The following is a 20421-nucleotide window of genomic DNA, read 5'->3' as shown; positions in this document are numbered from 1 at the left end:
CCTTAGTTTGGTCTGAAGTCTGATGGGTCCTTGGAGGAGGGTCCTCATAGGAGGAAAACGCAGCCACAGGGAGGCAGTTCATATGGCTCAAATCTGCAGTGGATAAACCATCAGACACATACCTACCAACTGGTCTAGTATTAATACTTGATTGCATTAACTCGCTCAGTGAGTTAACCTTCACTCTGAGGAAGTGGGGAAGATTTTATTTTCTGAAAGTGGCCACAGCAGTATTTCTAGTCCCACAGACTGCCAGAGCCTTGCTGTGCCTCTCAGGAGGCAGTCTTTTTCCCATCATCATGAGCCTGGGCAAAATTTTATGAGTACCTTGACTAGTGGAACCAGTTAGTAAGTGACTTCTGAGGCGAGGTCACACAAGGCATTTCGCCTCTGCTTTTTCTCTCTAGATGTGTGTTGTAAGCAATCCTGGCCACATGGAGAGGCTGTGTGTAAGAGTTAGGGCTGTCCCAGCCAACATCTCAGTCAGAGTCCACCAGATGTGGGGTGAGTGAACCTCCAGATGATTTCGGCTCCTAGTCTGAGCCTGCCAGCTGAGACCTCAGTTGTGGGGAGCAGAAATAAGCCATCTATGCTGTGCTCTGTCCAAATTCCTGACTGATCAGTCTGTGAGCCTAGTAAATGGACATTGGACACCATTACATTTTGAGAAGTTTTCCTACACAGACAGAGTAGCTGGAACAGGTAAGCCCCATTATCTCTATTTGACAAAGGTTAAGTCACTTCCCCAGGGCTTCCCAGGTGGCGCTAGTGGTAAAGAATCCACCTGGCAATGCCGGAGACAGGAGAGGAGGATTGGATCCCTGGGTAGGGAAGATCCCCTGGAGCAGGAAATGGAAACCCACTCCAGTTCTCTTGCCTGGAAAATCCCATGGACAGAGGAGCCTGGTGAACTACAGTCCATGGGACCACAAAGTCTTACACAACTAAGCAACTGAGTGCACATGTGCGTACACACACACACACACACACACACACACACACACACACACGTACGTCACTTGCCAAAATCATTCAGATAATTACTAAGTGATGAAGTCCCAAGTTAGCTAGACAGATTGGCTCCAGAGGCTTTGTGGTGTTCTTTCCTGACGATCCTCCCATTGCCAGCTTGAACGACAGCCTGACTCTCTGTTGTGAATTAGGAACTAGGGGAGAGGGCCTCCTTGGGCTTGAGTTGGGAGCAAGAGCAGGGAGAGCTGGGTTACTTCCAGGGCAGCACAGTGATGATAATAATTTTCTATAAAGGGTTAGATGATGAGAAAACAATCCAAATTTTCAGTGCATTTCAATAACAAATGTTATTTCTTGCTCAAACTGTATGTTAATCTGGGCCTCTGGTGGGTTCTGCTCAGTGTTGAAGGGTCGTATCACCCTGGGATCCAGTTGATGGAAACACAATTTGACTAACACTTCCATGAACAGCAAAGCAGGGGATAAAGACGGGTGAATCATGTGCCACAGCTTAGGTCTTCCACCCTGCAGGGACACATCGCTTTTCACAGGTCAAAGCAAGTCATGTGACTACTCCTAACTTCAAGGTTGCACCTGCCAGAAAGGGAAGTCAAACATTTTTGAACAGTAGTAACAACTCCCCACATCCACCCTTCAGTCACCAAATACTCAGTTCACTCTCATTGCTACACACAAAATACACTCATCCCTCTTTCAAGAGTGACAACCAAAAATTCCGCCTTATCCTGGCCACATGCCCAGAGTTGAGGATTACTGGGTGACAGACTGAAGTGCAAGGTGGCACCTCCTCATGAACTTACAAGAAAAGTTACCTGTTCCCCATCTGTTCAGTATATAACAGAAGAGCAGTAACAGAATAACAAAACATATATACTATTTGAAAAGGGTGTAATGGGAGACATACAGCAAAGCCTGGTGGGCAGCAATTCTGAGCCTCTGCTCATCATTTTGAGTGCTCTTACCCAGAGGCTCCAGCAGAAAATTGCCCCTCAAGGATCATCAGCAGCCAAGACAACAGTGTGCTGGCAGAAGGAGGCAGGGGCGAGAGAGCTGAGGAAATTGCTGCCTGAGCATAGGTGCAGGTGGGGAGTGCTTTCAGGAGGGGAAGCTGACTTCTAGCAATAACATTAACTCATGCTGTCCTAATTTTGCTTACCCAGAACCAAAGGTCATCTTTTCTGAATGTCAGAGACTGCTTTTAAAGCTATAATCAATCTTCACTACGGCCCTGTGAGGTATGTGCTATGGAGCTCGTCCACGTTCTCTAGATGAGAGTGGTGCTGAGGTGTTAGGTCATATGCCCCGGTTAGTGTAGCTAACTGCTAGTCAGAGTGAGTTTATTTGATCCCAGGTTCCAGAATTTAGGACCTTTGAGCTTAACCCCTTCTCTGTGTTACCCTTCAAAGACTTAGAGTATAGAATATAATTGTGTGCATGGCAAACTTCCATAATTGTTCTCTAATTCTGTATTTCAAATGGGATTATATATTCCATTTAATGGATAGCTTGTAAGTTATTTAACATATCTACTAATTTAAGCATGAGAGAATTTCTTTTTAAAAAATTTGAAGAAATTTTGTAATGAACACAAAGAAACACACACTGCTTAGTTCAATGTAGATTTTATGTGATTTAGGTCTTATGTGAACTCTTACCTAATCTCAGACCCTAGCTAGCCAGTAAATGGAGGTCAGAAATTAGTTTATAGTCCTCTTTGCAACTTGGAGAATCTTTAGTAATGCTAAGGAAAAATTCGTACTTCGATCGTTAGTTTATTTTAGAAATTGGTTGTTGCTGTATAAAGTATTTCATTTCTGAAGGCTGCTGGTGCTGCTGCTGAATCGCGTCAGTCGTGTCCGACTCTGTGCGACCCCATAGACCAGGCTCCTCTGTCCCTGGGGCTCTCCAGGCTAGAACGCTGGAGCGGGCTGCGGTTTCCTCCTCCCTTCTGAAGGCTAACAGCACAGGAACCACAAGGTGGCAGCCGAGACACACAGTTTTCTCTCCAGTTTCATGAGTTTCTCAGATGCAGTGATGTGGACAGACGTTCATACCAAATTTGAGAGAGGACAGCTTCTTTTCATGAAATAAACCCCAGCACAGAAGCTCCATAGTTTGTTATAGGTAATAAGTGAGCAGTTTCAGGCCATTATAAGCTATGTATGTATTTTTTTCCCCTAAACCTTCTATCTCCCTCCTCTTTGATCCACCATCCTAAACACACCTGTACAAAGTGTGTTCTTAAAAGGTAAGATCTCTCATATCCAAAGGTAAGAAAGAACGTGGACAAACCCTATCTGCTTTTATCTGCCTTTTGAGCAATCAGATGTACACAAACCATCATTTGTATGATCATCCACACTAGCGAGCTCTGCCTCATGTCAGTTTATTCTAATTCAGCTAAAAGACAAAACCTTGTACTGAGCACTCTTTACCCATAACACCACCTGACCTGTACTGGTGACTCACTGTGAGCCTAGCCCTGATCTAAAACCATGGTAGGTCTCTATAACAACCCTGAGAGGTACCCACTATTGCCGCTGGATTTTATGGATGAAGAAATGGAATGTATGAGCAGCACAGACATTGAAAGAGAAGGTGGTTAACTCGTGGCCAATGAAATTGTCTGTTGATTATAATGGATGCCAAAGAACAGACTTGTATACTAACAAGGCGATTTTTATTTGGGGATATATGACCCATAGAAACTTGATGAGTCCCCCAATACAATGGTCATCATCCTTTATAATTTATGGGGTTAAGCTCATCAGCAGAGGTTTTAGTGAGGATGTTAGAAGTTCAGGAGCCGGAGATTTGAAAGTGGAAGTTTAGGGGAGAGCCCTGGATTTGTCTTGGTCTGTTTCTAGGAGTGGGAAGAAAACACAGTATAAAAAAATGACTCATAATTGGGTTAAGTGGCAGGTTTTTTGAAGCTATGCATCAGTTGATCAGATCAAATTTTATGGGCTACTGATTTGGGATTTTTGCTGAAACCCATTGAACACAACATTATATCAATCCAGTTGTTATCCCCAGATGGAGCCATGTTCTACTGTATTTGGTACAGGAATGCCAGTTGTTATCCCCAGACAGAGCTACATTCTGCTGTATTAGGTACAGGGGTGGTCTGGGTTGTGTGGTTCTCAAATGGCCACAAGATGGGGCAAGACCATATTCAGCTAAAATGTTCCACAAGATTTGGGGGGCGGGTTGGATTTTCCTTCAGTTTCAGCTGCTGAATTGTATGTATGTGTGTGCGCACATGTTCACACATGCAGCAGGCATCTTCCGTGGCCATAGATTAAATCCACCACCCCAGGTGATAACCTTGTAAACATCTTTGTTATACTGTACGTGTGATATATGTCATATACCATCACCCAACCAGAAATTGCACACTTAATAGCTGAGAGGAAAAGTTGCTAAGAGAGTAAAACCTGGGAATTTTCATCGTAAGGAAAACAAATTTTTTCTTTGTAACTATGTAAGGTGATGGATGTTAACTAAAATTTTATGGTAATTATTTTATAATATTATGTATGTCAAGTCATTGTGCTGTAAATATTAAACATAAACAGTATTGTATGTCAATTATATCACAGGACAACTGAAATAAATAGAAACCAGGCAGGTGTAATTGGTGGAGCCAGCCTGAGCAAGGGGTGGGTTGCTGTGATTGATGGCAAAGAAAGCCCAGGGTTGTCTCCTCAGATCCCCCCCACTCCCCAATGCCATGGGCAACATTGGCATTCACATTGTAAGAGAATCCAGAAATTTTTTATTTTTAATGATCAGTTTAAATATATCTCTTGTTTTAAGATGGTAGGCTTCCAGGTGGTGCTAGTGGTAAAGAACCAGCCTACCAATGCAAGAGAGATGTGATCCCTGGATTCAATCCCTGGGTCAGGAAGATCCCCTGGAGAAGGAAATGGCAACCCACTCCAGTATTCATGCCTGGAAAATCCCATGGACAGAGGAGCCTGGCAGGCTACAGTCCACGGGGTTGCAGAGAGTCAGATGTGACTTGATGAGTAAACAACAACAGGGCTCCTCAAGGGTACCCCTACCAGGGCTCAGCACACAGAGTAGACACAACACTCATCTTCCAGTCTTGCCCTGGAAAGCAGTATATTTGCCTATTTTTTAAAAAGCTGCAGCCTGTAGGTCAGGCTCCTAATTTAGCACATATTTAGGATCCTACAACGTGGAGGCCACCTCTGCCCACTCGAGGCAGCTGGTATTTCCTTGAAAAGAACTTGTGCACATGTCTGGTGTCCAGGCTTCTGCGCCTGCGATCCAGGGGATGCTGTCCTTGATTGCCTGTCTCTGGTAGCCAGTGGGTCCTGCATTTGTGAGTTTAGTGGAACTGTAGCAAATAAAGAAATAGTTCTTAACCCAGCTATACCCCCAGGGCTTGATACAAAGGCACCAGACAGACCCAGTCTTCCCCGCCGAAAGAGATATATTTGCATACTTTAAAATTTGCTGCATGAAAGTCTGACATCCAATCTGCCTGAACTGAGGTGCTGACTGAGATCCTCCTGCTTTGGGACACTGACAGGTCTTGGATCACCATCTACTATTGGGAGCCACTAAGAACAAAGGAGTCTGCTTAGACAATCACAAAGCTTTGAGAGGCAATGAAGATCTTAAAATAAATTGAAGCCTTAAATGTTAGATCTCTTGAAACAGTAAAACTAGAAGAAAGCATAGGGGAAAAGATCTTTGACATTGATCTTGCAATGATTTCTTGGATAAATAGATACATAGGACTACATTTAACTAAAAATCTTCTACCGAGTTAAAAAAAAATCAACAAAGTATTATCTGTGTAATGGGAGAGTATTTGCAAATCATATATATGATAAGAAGTTAATATTCAAAATATGCGAGGAACTCATACAACGCATTAACAAACAAATAAGCAATCCAATTAAAAATGGGTGAGAATCTGAATAGATATTTTTCCGAAGAAGATATACAGATGGCCAACAGGCGCACAAGAAGGTGTTTAACATCACTAATAGCCAGGAAATGCAAGTAGGAATCACAATGAGCTCTCACCTCATACCTGTTAGAATGACTGTCATCAAAAGACAGGTGTTGGAAAAGATATGGAGAAAAGGAAACCCCTGTGCACTGTTGGTGGGCTGTAAATTGGTTTTTAAGGGCTTCCCTGATGGTTCAGTGGTAAAGACTCTGCCTGCCAATGCAGGAGACATGGGTTTGATCCCTGGTCCAGGAAGATCCCACATGCCTGTGTGAGCAGCTAAGCCTGTGTGCCACCACTCTTAAGCCTGTGCTCTAGAGCTGGCGAGCTGCAACTGTGGAGCCCATGTGCCACAACTACTGAAGTCTGAGCGCCCTAGAGCCTGTGCTCTGCAACAAGAGAAGCCACCACAATGAGAAACCCATGCACCGCTACTAGAGAAAAGCCAGAGTAGCAATGAAGACCCAACACTGCCAAAAATAAATAAATAAAATCATTAAAAAATTTAAAAAGAACTACCATATGATCCAGCAATTCCACTTCTAATTGGACATCCAGTGGAAATAAAATCACTGTCTGGAAGAAGCAGCCACACCTCTGTGTCCATTGTAGCATTATTTATAATAGTCAAGCACAGAAACAGCTGTATATGTCACAGTTTTTAATCCATCCGTTCATATTCATACCTGTACACACAGACACAATGGACTGTTACTCATCCATAACAAGGAAGGGAAATCCTGTCATTTATGACAAAATAGATGGGCCTTGAGAGCATTATGTAAACTGGAACAAGTCAGGAAAATCAAATACTGCATTGTCACTTATATGTGGAATTTAATAAAAACTGAACTCAGAAAACAGGTTGATGGTTGCCAGAGGCAGGGCTTGGGAGTGGACACAATGAATGAAGGTAGTCAAAAGCTACAAATTTCCAGTTATAAGGTGAATAAATTCCAGGGGTGTAATGTACAGCATGATGTCTATAATTAACAATAGTGTACCATTTATTTGAAAGTTGCTAAGAGTAGATCTTAAAAATCCTCAACACAACAATAAGAAAAACTTTTGTTACTATGTGAAGTTATTGATGTTACCCAAATTTATTGTGGTAATGGTTTTGCAAGATATACACAAATAGCCCCAACTTACGATTTTTCAACTTTATGATGGTGTAAAAGCCATATCATCCAGTAGAAACCATACTTTAAATTTTGGAGTTTGCTCTTTTCGTAAACTAACAACATGCAGCGTGGTACTCTCTCATACAGTGAGAAGCTGGCAGTTAGCGACACAACCACGAGGGTACAATGATTCTGTACCCATAACAATTGTTTTTCACTCTCAGCACGGTATTCAATTAATTACATGAGATATTCAACAGTCATAAAATAGGCTTTGTATTAGATGATTTTGCCCAACTGCAGGCCCTGTAAGTGTTTGATGTAGGCTAGGCTAAACTGTGGGACTTCCCAGGTGGCCTTAGTGGTAAAGAACCTGCCTGCCAGTGCAAGAGATGTAAGAGACCTGAGTTCAGTTCCTGAATCGGGAAGATCCTCTGGAGGAGGGCATGACAACCCACTCCAGTATTCTTGCCTGTAGAATCCCCATGGACAGAGGAACCTCGGTGGGCCTCAGTCTATAGGGTCACAAAGAGTTGAAGCAACTTAGCACTCACACATGCAGGATAAGCTGTGCTGTTTGGTAGGTTAGGTGTATTATATGTATTTTTCTCTTTGAATATTTTCAACTTACAATAGATTTATCAAGATGTAACCCCATTGTAAGTCAAGAAATATCTGCATATCAGGTCATTATGTTGTATACTATGAACTGCTGCTGCTACTGCTGCTAAGTCACTTCTGTCGTGTCCAACTCTGTGCGACCCCATAGATGACAGCCCACCAGGCTCCCTCGTTCCTGGGATTCTCCAGGCAAGAACACTGGAGTGGGTTGCCATTTCCTTCTCCAATGCATGAAAGTGAAAGTGAAGTCGCTCAGTCGGGTCTGACTCTTAGCGACCCCATGGACTGCAGCCTACCAGGCTTCTCCGTCCGTGGGATCTTCCAGGCAAGAGTACTGGAGTGGGTTGCCATTGCCTTCTCCATACTATGAACTAATACAATATAAATTGTATCTCAATAAACTGGAGGAAATTTCATCTTAAAGTGCTGATTAAAATGTTTAATAATTTCAGCCCAACAAAACATATCTTATGGGATTATATGAATCTGTAAAAATTAATCTGTTCAGTTCAGTTCACTTCAGTTGCTCAATCGTGTCCAACTCTTTGCAACCCCATGAATCGCAGCATGCCAGGCCTCCCTGTCCATCACCAACTCCCAGAGTTCACTCAGACTCATGTCCATCGAGTCAGTGATGCCATCCAGCCATCTCATCCTCTGTTGTCCCCTTCTCCTCCTGCCCCCAATCCCTCCCAGCATCAGAGTCTTTTCCAATGAGTCAACTCTTCGCATGAGGTGGCCAAGGTACTGGAGTTTCAGCTTTAGCATCAATCCTTCCAAGAACACCCAGGACTGATCTCCTTTAGGATGGACTGGCTGGATCTCCTTGCAGTCCAAGGGACTCTCAAGAGTCTTCTCCAATACCACAGTTCAAAAGCATCAATTCTTCGGCGCTCAGCCTTCTTCACAGTCCAACTCTCTCATCCATACATGACCACGAGGAAAAACCATAGCCTTGACTAGACGGACCTTTGTTGGCAAAGTAATGTCTCTGCTTTTCAATATGCTATCTAGGTTGGTCATAACTTTTCTTCCAAGGAGTAAACATCTTTTAATTTCATAGCTGCAGTCACCATCTGCAGTGATTTAGGAGCCCCCCAAAATAAAGTCTGACACTGTTTCCACTGTTTCCCCATCTATTTCCCATGAAGTGATGGGACCAGATGCCATGATCTTCGTTTTCTGAATGTTGAGCTTTAAGCCAACTTTTTCATTCTCCTCTTTCACTTTCATCAAGAGGCTTTTTAGTTCCTCTTCACTTTCTGCCATAAGGGTGGTGTCATCTGCATATCTGAGGTTATTGATATTTCTCCCGGCAATCTTGATTCTAGCTTGTGCTTCTTCCAGCCCAGCGTTTCTCATGATGTACTCTGCATATAAGTTAAATAGGCAGGGTGACAATATATAGCCTTGACGTACTACTTTTCCTATTTGGAACCAGTCTGTTGTTCTATGTCCAGTTCTAACTGTTGCTTCCTGACCTGCATATAGGTTTCTGAAGAGGTAGGTCAGGTGGTCTAGTATTCCCATCTCTTTCAGAATTTTCCACAGTTTATTGTGATCCACACAGTCAAAGGCTTTAGCATAGTCAATAAAGCAGAAATAGATGTTTTTCTGGAACTCTCATGCTTTTTCCATGACCCAACGGATGTTGGCAATTTGATCTCTGTTTCCTCTGCCTTTTCTAAAACCAGCTTGAACATCAGGAAGTTCACAGTTCACATATTGCTGAAGCCTGGCTTGGAGAATTTTGAGCATTACTTTACTAGCGTGTGAGATGAGTGCAATTGTGTGGTAGTTTGAGCCTTCTTTGGCATTTCATTTCTTTGGGATTGGAATGAAAACTGACCTTTTCCAGTCCTGTGGCCACTGCTGAGTTTTCCAAATTTGCTGGCATATTGAGGGCAGCACTTTCACAGCATCATCTTTCAGGATTTGGAATAGCTCAACTGGAAGTCCATCACCTCCACTAGCTTTGTTCGTAGTGATGCTTTCTAAGGCCCACTTGACTTCACATTCCAGGATGTCTGGCTCTAGGTCAGTGATCACACCATCATGATTATCTTGGTCATGAAGATCTTTTTTGTACAGTTCTTCTGTGTATTCTTGCCACCTCTTCTTGGTATCTTCTGCTTCTGTTAGGTCCATACCATTTCTGTCCTTTATCGAGCCCATCTTTGCATGAAATGTTCCTTTGGTATCTCTAATTTTCTTGAAGAGATCTCTAGACTTTCCCATTCTATTGTTTTCCTCTATTTCTTTGCATTAATCACTGAGGAAGGCTTTCTTATCTCTTCTTGCTATTCTTTGGAACTCTGCATTCAGATGCTTTTGTCTTTCCTTTTCTCCTTTGCTTTTGGCTTCTCTTCTTTTCACAGCTATTTGTAAGGCCTCCTCAGACAGCCATTTTGCTTTTTTGTATTTCTTTTCCATGGGGATGGTCTTGATCCCTGTCTCCTGTACAATGTCACGAACCTCCGTCCATAGTTCATCAGGCACTCTATCTATCAGATCTAGTCCCTTAAATCTATTTCTCACTTCCACTGTTTAATCATAAGGGATTTGATTTAGGTCATGCCTGAATGGTCTAGTGGTTTTCTCTACTTTCTTCAATTTAACTCTGAATTTGGCAATAAAGAGTTCATGATCTGAACCACAGTCAGCTCCTGGTCTTGTTTTTATTGACTGTATAGAGCTTCTCCATCTATGGCAGCAAAGAATATAATCAATCTGATTTTGGTGTTGACCATCTGGTGATGTCCATGTGTAGGCTCTTCTCTTGTGTTGTTGGAAGAGGGTGTTTGCTTTGACCAGTGCATTTTCTTGGCAAAACTCTATTCGTCTTTGCCCTGCTTCATTCCGTATTCCAAGGCCAAATTTGCCTGTTACTCCAGGCAAATTAATCTGTACATTAATCTATATAAAATAACACAAAACAAATCAGTGGCCGTCCAACTTCTTTCCTTAATATAAAGGGCAGCACATTGTTGACTACAAGAAGGAATTTTTTTCAGCTTTATTTTACTCATTCATTCAGTCATTCTTCAACAATCTATATTAAGGGTGTCTTTGTGCCAGGATCATGCTACTGAAGGATGGAAGAACATGCAACTTTAAAATATGTCACTTAGACATAAGGATTATTTTGAGCTAAAGGTACTTGAGAAAAATCAGGAACAACGACACTCTGACACCCGTTTATTCTTCCTGAGTTGTTGTTGTTCAGTCACTAAGTTGTGTCTGACTCTTTGTGACCCCATGGACTGTAGCCTGTCAGGCTCCTCTGTCCTCCACTATCTCCAGGAGTTTGCTTGAATTCATGCCCGTTGAGTCGGTGGTGCTATCTAACCTTCTCCTCTGCCACCCCTTTCTCCTTTTGCGTTCAATCTTTCCCAGCATGAAGGTCTTTCCCAATGAGAGATAACTGTTCTTGTTGTTTTAGTCATTAAGTTGTTTCCTACTCTGTGACCCCCTGGAATGTAGCCCACCAGGCTCCTCTGTCCATGGGATTCTCCAGGCAAAAATACTGGAGTGGGTTGCTGTTTCCTTCTCCAGGGGATCTTCCCCACCCAGGGATCAAACCCAGGTCTGCAGCATTGAAGGCAGATTCTTTACTGTCTGAGCCACCAGGGAAGCCCCTACAAGATAATATTCTCTATTAAAAGCTGCTTTCTTACGTTGGTTGTAATAGAGCACATAGAGCTCTATTAGAGCTATGTAATAGAGCCTGTGCATCCCTTAGCACACAGCCCTTGGTGAGTGCCCTTACCACTGTGCCCCAGTTACCAGGCAGCAGTTATCTACAGACCACGAACGGTCAGCGATTAGTCTGCACCGCAATGGGCCCCTCCCCGAGGCGAGCAACTGTCAATGAGCCAGCACTAATGGTGTTGCTCAACCATTGGTCAGCGCTGCAGTTGACCTCTCCCCCAGGCGAGCAACTCTCAGTTAGTTGATGTTTGTGGTCCATTTCAGGCAACAGTTAGCGGAATGGTGGGTGGCAGACAGAGAGTCAGATAAGAGGCGGGTCTCTGCCTTTTCCCCCCGGACCTTCCTGTTCACATGGCCTCAGGCAGGCAGCTGACCTGGGGGGCCCAGGGGAACAGTCTGGAGCCGTGTCCTGCTGGGCTCAAGAGCCCTCACCAAAACTGCCCACTGGGCGGGCCCAGGCCTTGAGGTGGCGGTGAGCCTCTCCCCTGTCCCCACCTGTGATCTAATGGCAGTGGCCATCTGCCAGGGACACAGTCTGCAGGCCCAGCCCTGGCACTCTGGTGGCCTGAGGGGACCAAGGGGCAGTTGGGTCCTGGGTGCCTGGCTCCCTCAGTTATGATGACTGGGCGGGGTCCAGGGACTTGGCCCTGATGGAGCAGAGGTCTGCCTCCTCTCAGCCAGGACTGGACCTTGGAGGGTGTCAGTTGTGCCTGGGGACCTGGACCTTTCTTGTCAGAACAGAGAATAACATTTGTTTGGTGGAGATTGACAGGAACATGTTACCTGACCATGACCTGGCCTGAGGAACACAGGATCTGACAAGACATTTCCAGCAACTCACTACACCCACCCTCACCTTTCCTAGAACAGAGTTTTGCTGAGAGCTTTCTGGGAATTTGGGGTTTCTAAGGCATGAGGCAACCCATCTCCTTGCAGGGGCCTCAGTATACCTTTCTCTGTTTCACGCAGCCACTGCTGCAGGCCGTTATTCCCTATGCTTTACCAGGCAGTGGTTACTGCAAGTCCAATAATAGTATTAATGGTATTCTGGTGATGTTTGGCCTCACTGTGTGTTGGGCACATGGCTTTGCCGTTTGGTAACACTTTGTTGTTTAGTCACAAAGTCGTGTCTGATGTGTCTGATTGCATGGATTGCAGCCTACCAGGCTCCCTGTCTATGGGATTCTCCAGGCAAGAACACTGGAGTGGGTAGCCATTTCCACCTCCAGGGAATCTTCCTGACCCAGGGATCAAACCCGTGTCTCCTGCATTGATAGGTAGACTCTTTACCATTGAACCACCAGGGAAGCCTTTCAGTAACGCATCAAGAGAAAAAAAAAAGTCTTATCACCAGTGACAGTCCAGGTCAAGAGAAATCTGTACAGATTTTGTTAAAATTTTGTTAAGATTCATCTTCTTTTGGTCTCATTATATCTTTGTTATTTTTTTTTTTTTTTTCATAATTACTACCCTTTGGTGCACGGGCGGTTCAGTGGTAGAATTCTTGCCTGCCATGTGGGAGGCCCAGGTTCGTTTCCCAGTCCATGGAGACATAGCATCCCCTTTTTGGGCTTCCTTGGTAGCTCATCTGGTGAAGAATCCACCTACAATGCAGGAGACCCCAGTTCGATTCCTGGATCAGGAAGATCCCCTGGAGAAGGGATGGGCTACCCACTCCAGTTTCCTTGCGTGGAGAATTCCATGGACACAGGGGCCTGGCAGGCTACAGTCCATGGGGTCTCAAAGAGTCGGACAGAGTGGCTAACACTTTCACCTTCATACTTTGCTCAACCCAAGTATTTAAGCACTGAGCCTTTCTACTTTGGTGGTAAAAATTTCTCTTTGTTCCATCCTTCCCAAATTCATATTGGCAGGAGAAAACATTTCTGAGAGTTGGTTCTTTGGACTGTGACTCGTTTGAATTTGTTTTTAGGCACCTACACGTTGATTATTGATTCTTAGACTCCCAGAAATAGTCATTGTTTTCCTTTGTCTTTGTCTTTTGTATCTTTGTCATAAATGAGAAAATCATGACAGTCTCCTTTTCTCTTGTTTAAATGCCTGTGATAATATGATTTATAATATAGAAATCAAATATATGTAGCTGGTCTTTTCCTTGTTTCTGGTACAGATCTCCTAAAACCCTTGGAATTTCCCAATCAATAAAGGTAATAAATGTGTCAATATTTGTAACAAACCCCTTTCAACTATGTCTGAGTTTGCATTAATGAGGTGACTTTAAAAAAACACATAATGGAGGGAGCTGGTTTCCAGAGGAACCAACCATGTGATTTGAGGGTTGTAAGTTTCAGTCCCACCCCTCAACCACCAGGGATGGGAGAGGGGCCAGTGGTTGAATCAGCTGTCAATGACCGATGATTAATCAGTTATGCCTATGGAATGAAGCCTCCATCGAAAAAGCAAGAGAGTTCCAGAAAAACATCTATTTCTGCTTTATTGACTATGCCAAAGTCTTTGTGTGGATCACAATAAACTGTGGAAAATTCTGAAAGAGATGGGCATACCAGACCACCTGACCTGCCTCTTGAGAAACCTGTATGCAGGTCAGGAAGCAACAGTTAGAACTGGACATGGAACAACAGACTGGTCCCAAATAGGAAAAGGAGTACGTCAAGGCTGTATATTGTCACCGTGCTTATTTAACTTATATGCAGAGTACCTCATGAGAAACGCTGGACTGGAAGAAGCACAAGCTGGAATCAAGTTTGCCGGGAGAAATATCAATAACCTCAGATATGCAGATGACACCACCCTTATGGCAGAAGTGAAGAGGAATTAAAAAGTCTCTTGATGAAAGTGAAAGAGGAGAGTGAAAAAGTTGGCTTAAAGCTCAACATTTACAAAATGAAGATCATGGCATCTGGTCCCATCACTTCATGGGAAATAGATGGGGAAACAGTGGAAACAGTGTCAGACTTTATTTTTTGGGCTCCAAAATCTCTGCAGATGGCAATTGCAGCCATGAAATTAAAAGATGCTTACTCCTTGGAAGGAAAGTTATGACCAACCTAGATAGCATATTAAAGAGCAGAGACATTACTTTGCCAACAAAGGTCCATCTAATCCAGGCTATGGTTTTTCCAGTGGTCATGTACGGATGTGAGAGTTGGACTGTGAAGAAAGCTGAGCCCCCAAGAATTGATGCTTTTGAACAGTGGTGTTGGAGAAGACTCTTGAGAGTCCCTTGGACTGCAAGGAGATCCAACCAGTCCATCCTAAAGGAGACCAATCCTGGGTGTTCATTGGAAGGACTGATGCTAAAGCTGAAACTCCAATACTTTGGCCACCTGATGCGAAGAGTGGACTCATTGGAAAAGACTCTGATGCTGGGAGGGATTGGGGGCATGAGGAGAAGGGGACGACAGAGGATGAGATGGCTGGATGGCATCACTGACTCAATGGACAGGAGTCTGAGTGAACTCCGGGAGTTGGTGATGGACAGGGAGGCCTGGCGTGCTGCGATTCATGGGGTCACAAAGAGTCGGACACGACTGAGCAACTGAACTGAACTGAAAACCCTCAAAGGATGACGAGGTTCACAGAGGTTTTGCACTGGTGAGCCAGAATGCATCCACATGTCAGGCCCGAAACTCCACAGGGAGAGAGTTCTTGCATTCAAGACCACACCATGTGTATCTCTTCATCTTGCTGTTGATTCATATTCTTTAATATCCTAAGTAATAAACTGGTTATCTAGTAAGTAAACTGATTTCCTGAGTTCTGTGAAGTAGGAAACCAGTTATTGGAACTTCTGAATTACAGCAGATCAGTTAGAAGCACAGATAACAACCTGGATTAGGGGTGCAGTCTGTGGGACTGAGTTCTTGATCTGTAGGATCTGATGTACTGACTACACATAGCTAGTGTCAGAATTGAGTTAAATTTGTGGAACACCCAGTTGATGTCTGAAGGGAACGGGAAAATTTGTTGGAGGTGTGGGGATAAAACCCTGACACTGGAAATTGGTGTCAAGATTGGACTGACCTAAAAGTTGGTTTTGTGACCAGTGAAAATATTCTTTCTTTCTGAGTTCTGGTGGCATATGTTGTCATTCTTGTATCAGGTCATCAGACAGCTGGCTAGGAGCCCTGGACACGAAATAACCAAAAAGTTCTTTGTCTAGTCATGTCAACTCTCTCTACCTTAGTTGCCTTGTTAGTTCTTGGAAAAAAGTAAAGTGAAAGTTGTTTAGTAATGTCTGATTCTTTGACTCTTTGACTCTAGCCTGCCAAGCTCCTCTGTCCACGCGATTCACCAGGCAAGAACACTGAGTGGGTTCCCATTCCCTTCTCCACAGGATCTTCCTGACCCAGGGGTTGAACCTGGGTCCCCTGCATTGCAGGCAGATTCTTTACTGTCTGAGTTGCCTTTTTAGTTCTTAGAAAGCCTCATCTCAGTATTGTCTACCTGATATCACAGATTAACAGGTCTGTAAATGGAGGCATCTCATGATCATGACAGAATCAGAGAGAAGTTTTCACAACTACTATTCTTACTGCCTGAAACAACAAAGACATTTACTTCCTGAGACTATCTTTGGGAGTAATTCTGGATCTTGGGTAGGGCTGCATCTTTTGCAACTTTGGGGATGTCTTGTGAATCCATATTTAAGCCATAAAAAAAGGCTTATTGGTTTGGAGTCACACTGAGATAGATATGCCTTTGAAGATTTGGACTTTTATATCTAAAAGGATTCTTAGAGTTTTCATCCTAGACAAATAACTATCGGTACCTATGGGAGGAGGAAAAAGAAAAACAAAAAAAGGACTGAAAAGAGAAAAAGATACAAGAGAATGCCTTGACTGATTTAAGACTCCCTTGTTAAGACTGGGAGGCAGAGAACAGACTTTGGAACAAGAATCAAAAACGACAACATTAATTAATATGCCCTTTCTCTAAACAACTCCACCAACTCTAGGCCTTTCCATATTCTGGGCCCCTACCACACAAAACATTCACAGGACTAAAACTTAAAAAAAAAAAGAAAAAAAAATAGTAATTACCCTAAATTTCTCATTATAGGCAGGTATGCCTTTGAATTCTTTCTTAGAGAAAAACTGTGTATCTCGTTTCTTAGTCCTTTGGAGATATAAATATTACCTCATCTTTGAATGTAAATATTCCAGACTTTAAAAAAAAAGAAAGAGAGGGAAAAGTCTATTAAAAAAAAACAAAAACTAGTACATAGTATTTCACAGGGTCCCCTGCTGAAATCTTAGTCCACAGCCTCCATAAAATTACCTGTCAAAGGCAAATAAATATTCTAAAAATCTTCTCCATGAACATTGGTAAGAAGTTTTAACTTCTTATCGTTGAATAGGTAGCCTTAACTTTGTTACATCTGCCAAAAACTGAAATTCAGATTATATGATAATAATGCAAAGATGAGGTCAACTTATACGAGTTAGGTAAAAATACAGAAACAGAATTTACTAACCATGTACATGTAGGTATGTATGTATGTATATTACCTCTGGATGTTTTGCTAAAACTAGTTCATAGAACAGCTCTGTGTTAATTGGTTTAAAAATAATAAATGCTTATATTAAGTTTTCTTGAGGGGAGATCAAGATGGTGGAGTAGGAGGACATGGAGCTCACTTTCCCCATTAACACATCAAAAATATATCTACATGTGGTGGGACTTCCCTGGTAGTCCAGTCACTAAGATTGTGCTCCCAATGCAGGAGACCTGGATTCGATCCCTGGTCGGGGAACTAGACCCCACATGCTGCAACTAAGACTTGGAATGCTGCAGCGAAGACCAGGGACAGCCAAATAAATTTTAAGAAAAATTAAAAAAAAAAAAACTACATGTGGAGTGATGATCACTGAAAACTGACTGGAGACAGGCAGAAAGATTTCTGTAAAACCAAGGCTGTAAGAAAGATGCAGAGGGAATTGGGCAGGAATGGAAGAGAAGTGATTAGGTCAGGACTTGTGCCCCTGGGAGGGGACTCAGAAGGTGAGGGGGATTACATGGGCAGACATGGGCAGAGATCCTTCCTGGGGACTAAGGGGACTGAGTAAATGAAGCAACCAACAAAGTATTAATAAATAAATAAACAGCTCATGCAGCTCAATATAAAAAAAAAAAATAGCCACTTCTCCAAAGAAGACATACAGATGGTAGAAAAGCACAAGATGCTCAACACCGCTAATTATTAGAGAAATGCAGATCAAGACTACAATAGAGTATCACCTTGGACAAGTCAAAATGGCCATCATAAAAAGGCTGTAAGTAATAATATGCTGGAGAGGGTATGGAGGAAAGGGTACCCTTACACGTTGCTGGTGGGGATGTATGTAAATTGGAGTAGCCACTCTAGAAAACAATATGGAGCTTTCCAGAATAGAACTACCATAGGACCCAGAAATTTCACTCCTGGGTATGTGTTAAAAAACCAAAGTAAAAATCCCAAAAGATTCATGCACCCCAATGTTCGTAGCAGCATATTTTGTAATTGCCATGGTACGAGAGCAACCTAAATGTCCATCAGCAGAGAGATGACTGGCTAAAGAAGTGGTATATGTAAGAAATATTATCAAATAAGAAGTAATATTACGTATTTCTATTTGAATGGGTATATGTTACCAATATAAATATTTTATAAATTATACAAATTGAACTGTATGTAAATTCCTAGAATTTTGTCAATGTCCTTACTCTCTTTTTATTTTTTATTTTTTTTTCTTACTCTCTTTTTAATCAGTCATAATTCCAGTTATAACGTTGTATGCCAAAGAAAGAATCAAATTGCTTTGTCAATTGCATTATATCAAGTTCTCTGACTAGGTCTTTAGCCATCCCTGTTTTTGTGTCTTTTGTCATTCACAGTTATTGTTTTCCTCTGTGTGTTATGTGTGTTCAGTTGCTCAGCCGTGTCTAACTCTTTGTGACCCTATGGACTGTAGCCCGCCAGGCACCTCTGTCCATGGGATTCTTCAGGCAAGAACATTGGAGTGGGTTGCCATTTTCTCCTCCAGGGAATCTTCCCGACCCAGGGATCAAAACTGCATCTTCTGCATTGCAGGCGGATTCTTTACCACTGAGCCACCAGATTACTCTGAGGTTTATCCAAAAGCTTTTGCAATCAACTATGGGCAAAAGTGCTCCATCTTCAGAGAGATGAATGGAAAGGACTCTGACAAGCCCTTTAAGTACAGGTTTCCGATAACCCTAAAATCATACCACTGAAACTGGATTAACTTTTTAAGAACACTAATAAACTAATGGATCTAATCTAAGGTAAAGCAGAACAAGTTAATTACATGGGACAAAGTGAACTGATAAGGATGATTATAATTTTTAATGGTATTTTATTTGAAACATTGTCATTTCTTTAATTTTCTGTTTGCGGAAATCTTTTCTCTCTTTTCTCTTAAGCAATCTATAACTTACAACAATTTGGTAGGTTATATCTTTGTAAACAAAATAAAACATTTTTCTCCCTAGGGATTTCTTTAGAAATCAGAAAGTCTTATTGAATATTCTCATTTTCATGGAAATATAGTGATTTGCATAAGTTCAACAAGAATGTTTTCCTTATCACAGCTTACAATTGGAAACATCAGTTATATTACAAAGGCTTTGACTGGAATGCCATATTTAAGAATGATGGGCACAGAATCATATATGACCATACAGATATAAGAAACTAAGATTGATTTCATGGAGCCAATGCTAACAAAACCCTCTTGGAATATTGGCCTGGTACTTGGCTTACAGGGTGCCAGCCTAATGGATTTGTAAAGAAGGTCTCTTCCTGGCAGACCTAGGAAGTTTAGGTTATCATGTGATCCTTGAAGAGAGAGAAATTCATATGAATCTGTAGGTGCTGAAGGTAAAGTCTGGTGGCTTGGTCCTGATGTAGCTTCTTAGCCTTAAGAACCTTATAAAAGTTCAATCTGAGATTCCTTATTAAAGTTTTCACAAAGCAGACTTTTAAAAAGCCTATGTGATAAATCACCATTCTTGCTGCACTTTGTAAATAATCAGGCCAGCTTTAATGAGATTAGACTTGCTTTGCAAACAAATTGGTCTCACTGAAGATCTTTGGAAAAAATGGGAGTAATTATAGGGCAAAATTTCATGTTTCAATGGAAACTATAGAACTTTTCTTCCTTTTGCTAAACTGGCTTTTGCTATTTTGCTAGTGGTTAATGTTTCCAATTTTCCTTGTACTTTCTAGACTTGATATCACTGAAAATTAAAAAAAAAAAAAAAAAAAAAACTTCCTTTTTCCTGAAGTCCAGCAAGGTGATACTGGATGGCTTGATATAAACTTTAAAGAAATTGCTAAAGCCAGTGATGCATGGACAACTTTCATGCTTCCTGCTGTGTAGGCCTCTCAGAAAGTTCACCAGAACACCTGATGCTATCACTGGGAACATTCAAACTGAAACAAACAAAATTCTTCAAATTGACGCTGCCTGTCCTGTGTCCTCACTCTACATCTGAAGAAGCTTCAAGCCCAATACCTAAAAATCTTCTCAACTGGCTGTGCTCTGAACTCAAAACAGAGTTTATGGTTTCTTCTAATCATGAAAACTTTTGTTTCCATAGAAATGGGCTTCCCTGGTGGCTCAAATGGTAAAGAATCCACCTGCAATGTAGGAGATCCAGGTTCGATCCCTGGGTCAGGAAGATCCCCTGGAGAAGGAAATGGCAACTTACTCCCATCTTCTTGCCTGGGAAATTTCATGGACAGAGGAGCCTGGCAGGCTAGTCCTTGTGGCTGCAAAGAGTCAGACGTGACAGAGCGACTTGTTTTTTTTCCATAGAAATATCCCTCATTAAATGCCTGATTACCCACACCAGAGAAAGGCCTGATTTATTTTTGTTTTCTTCTTAGAATTTTTATTTTCTTTTTATTCCATTGCATCCCCGGTGGGAAAGACACACTCCCTCCAGCATCTATTGCCCCATGAGGTATCAAGTTGGGGGAAAGCGCCTCCCCAC

The sequence above is a fragment of the Bos taurus genome, chromosome 4 (assembly GCF_002263795.3).
Source record: "Bos taurus isolate L1 Dominette 01449 registration number 42190680 breed Hereford chromosome 4, ARS-UCD2.0, whole genome shotgun sequence".
Classification (NCBI taxonomy): domain Eukaryota; kingdom Metazoa; phylum Chordata; class Mammalia; order Artiodactyla; family Bovidae; genus Bos; species Bos taurus.
Note: the sequence above shows the minus strand (reverse complement) of the source record.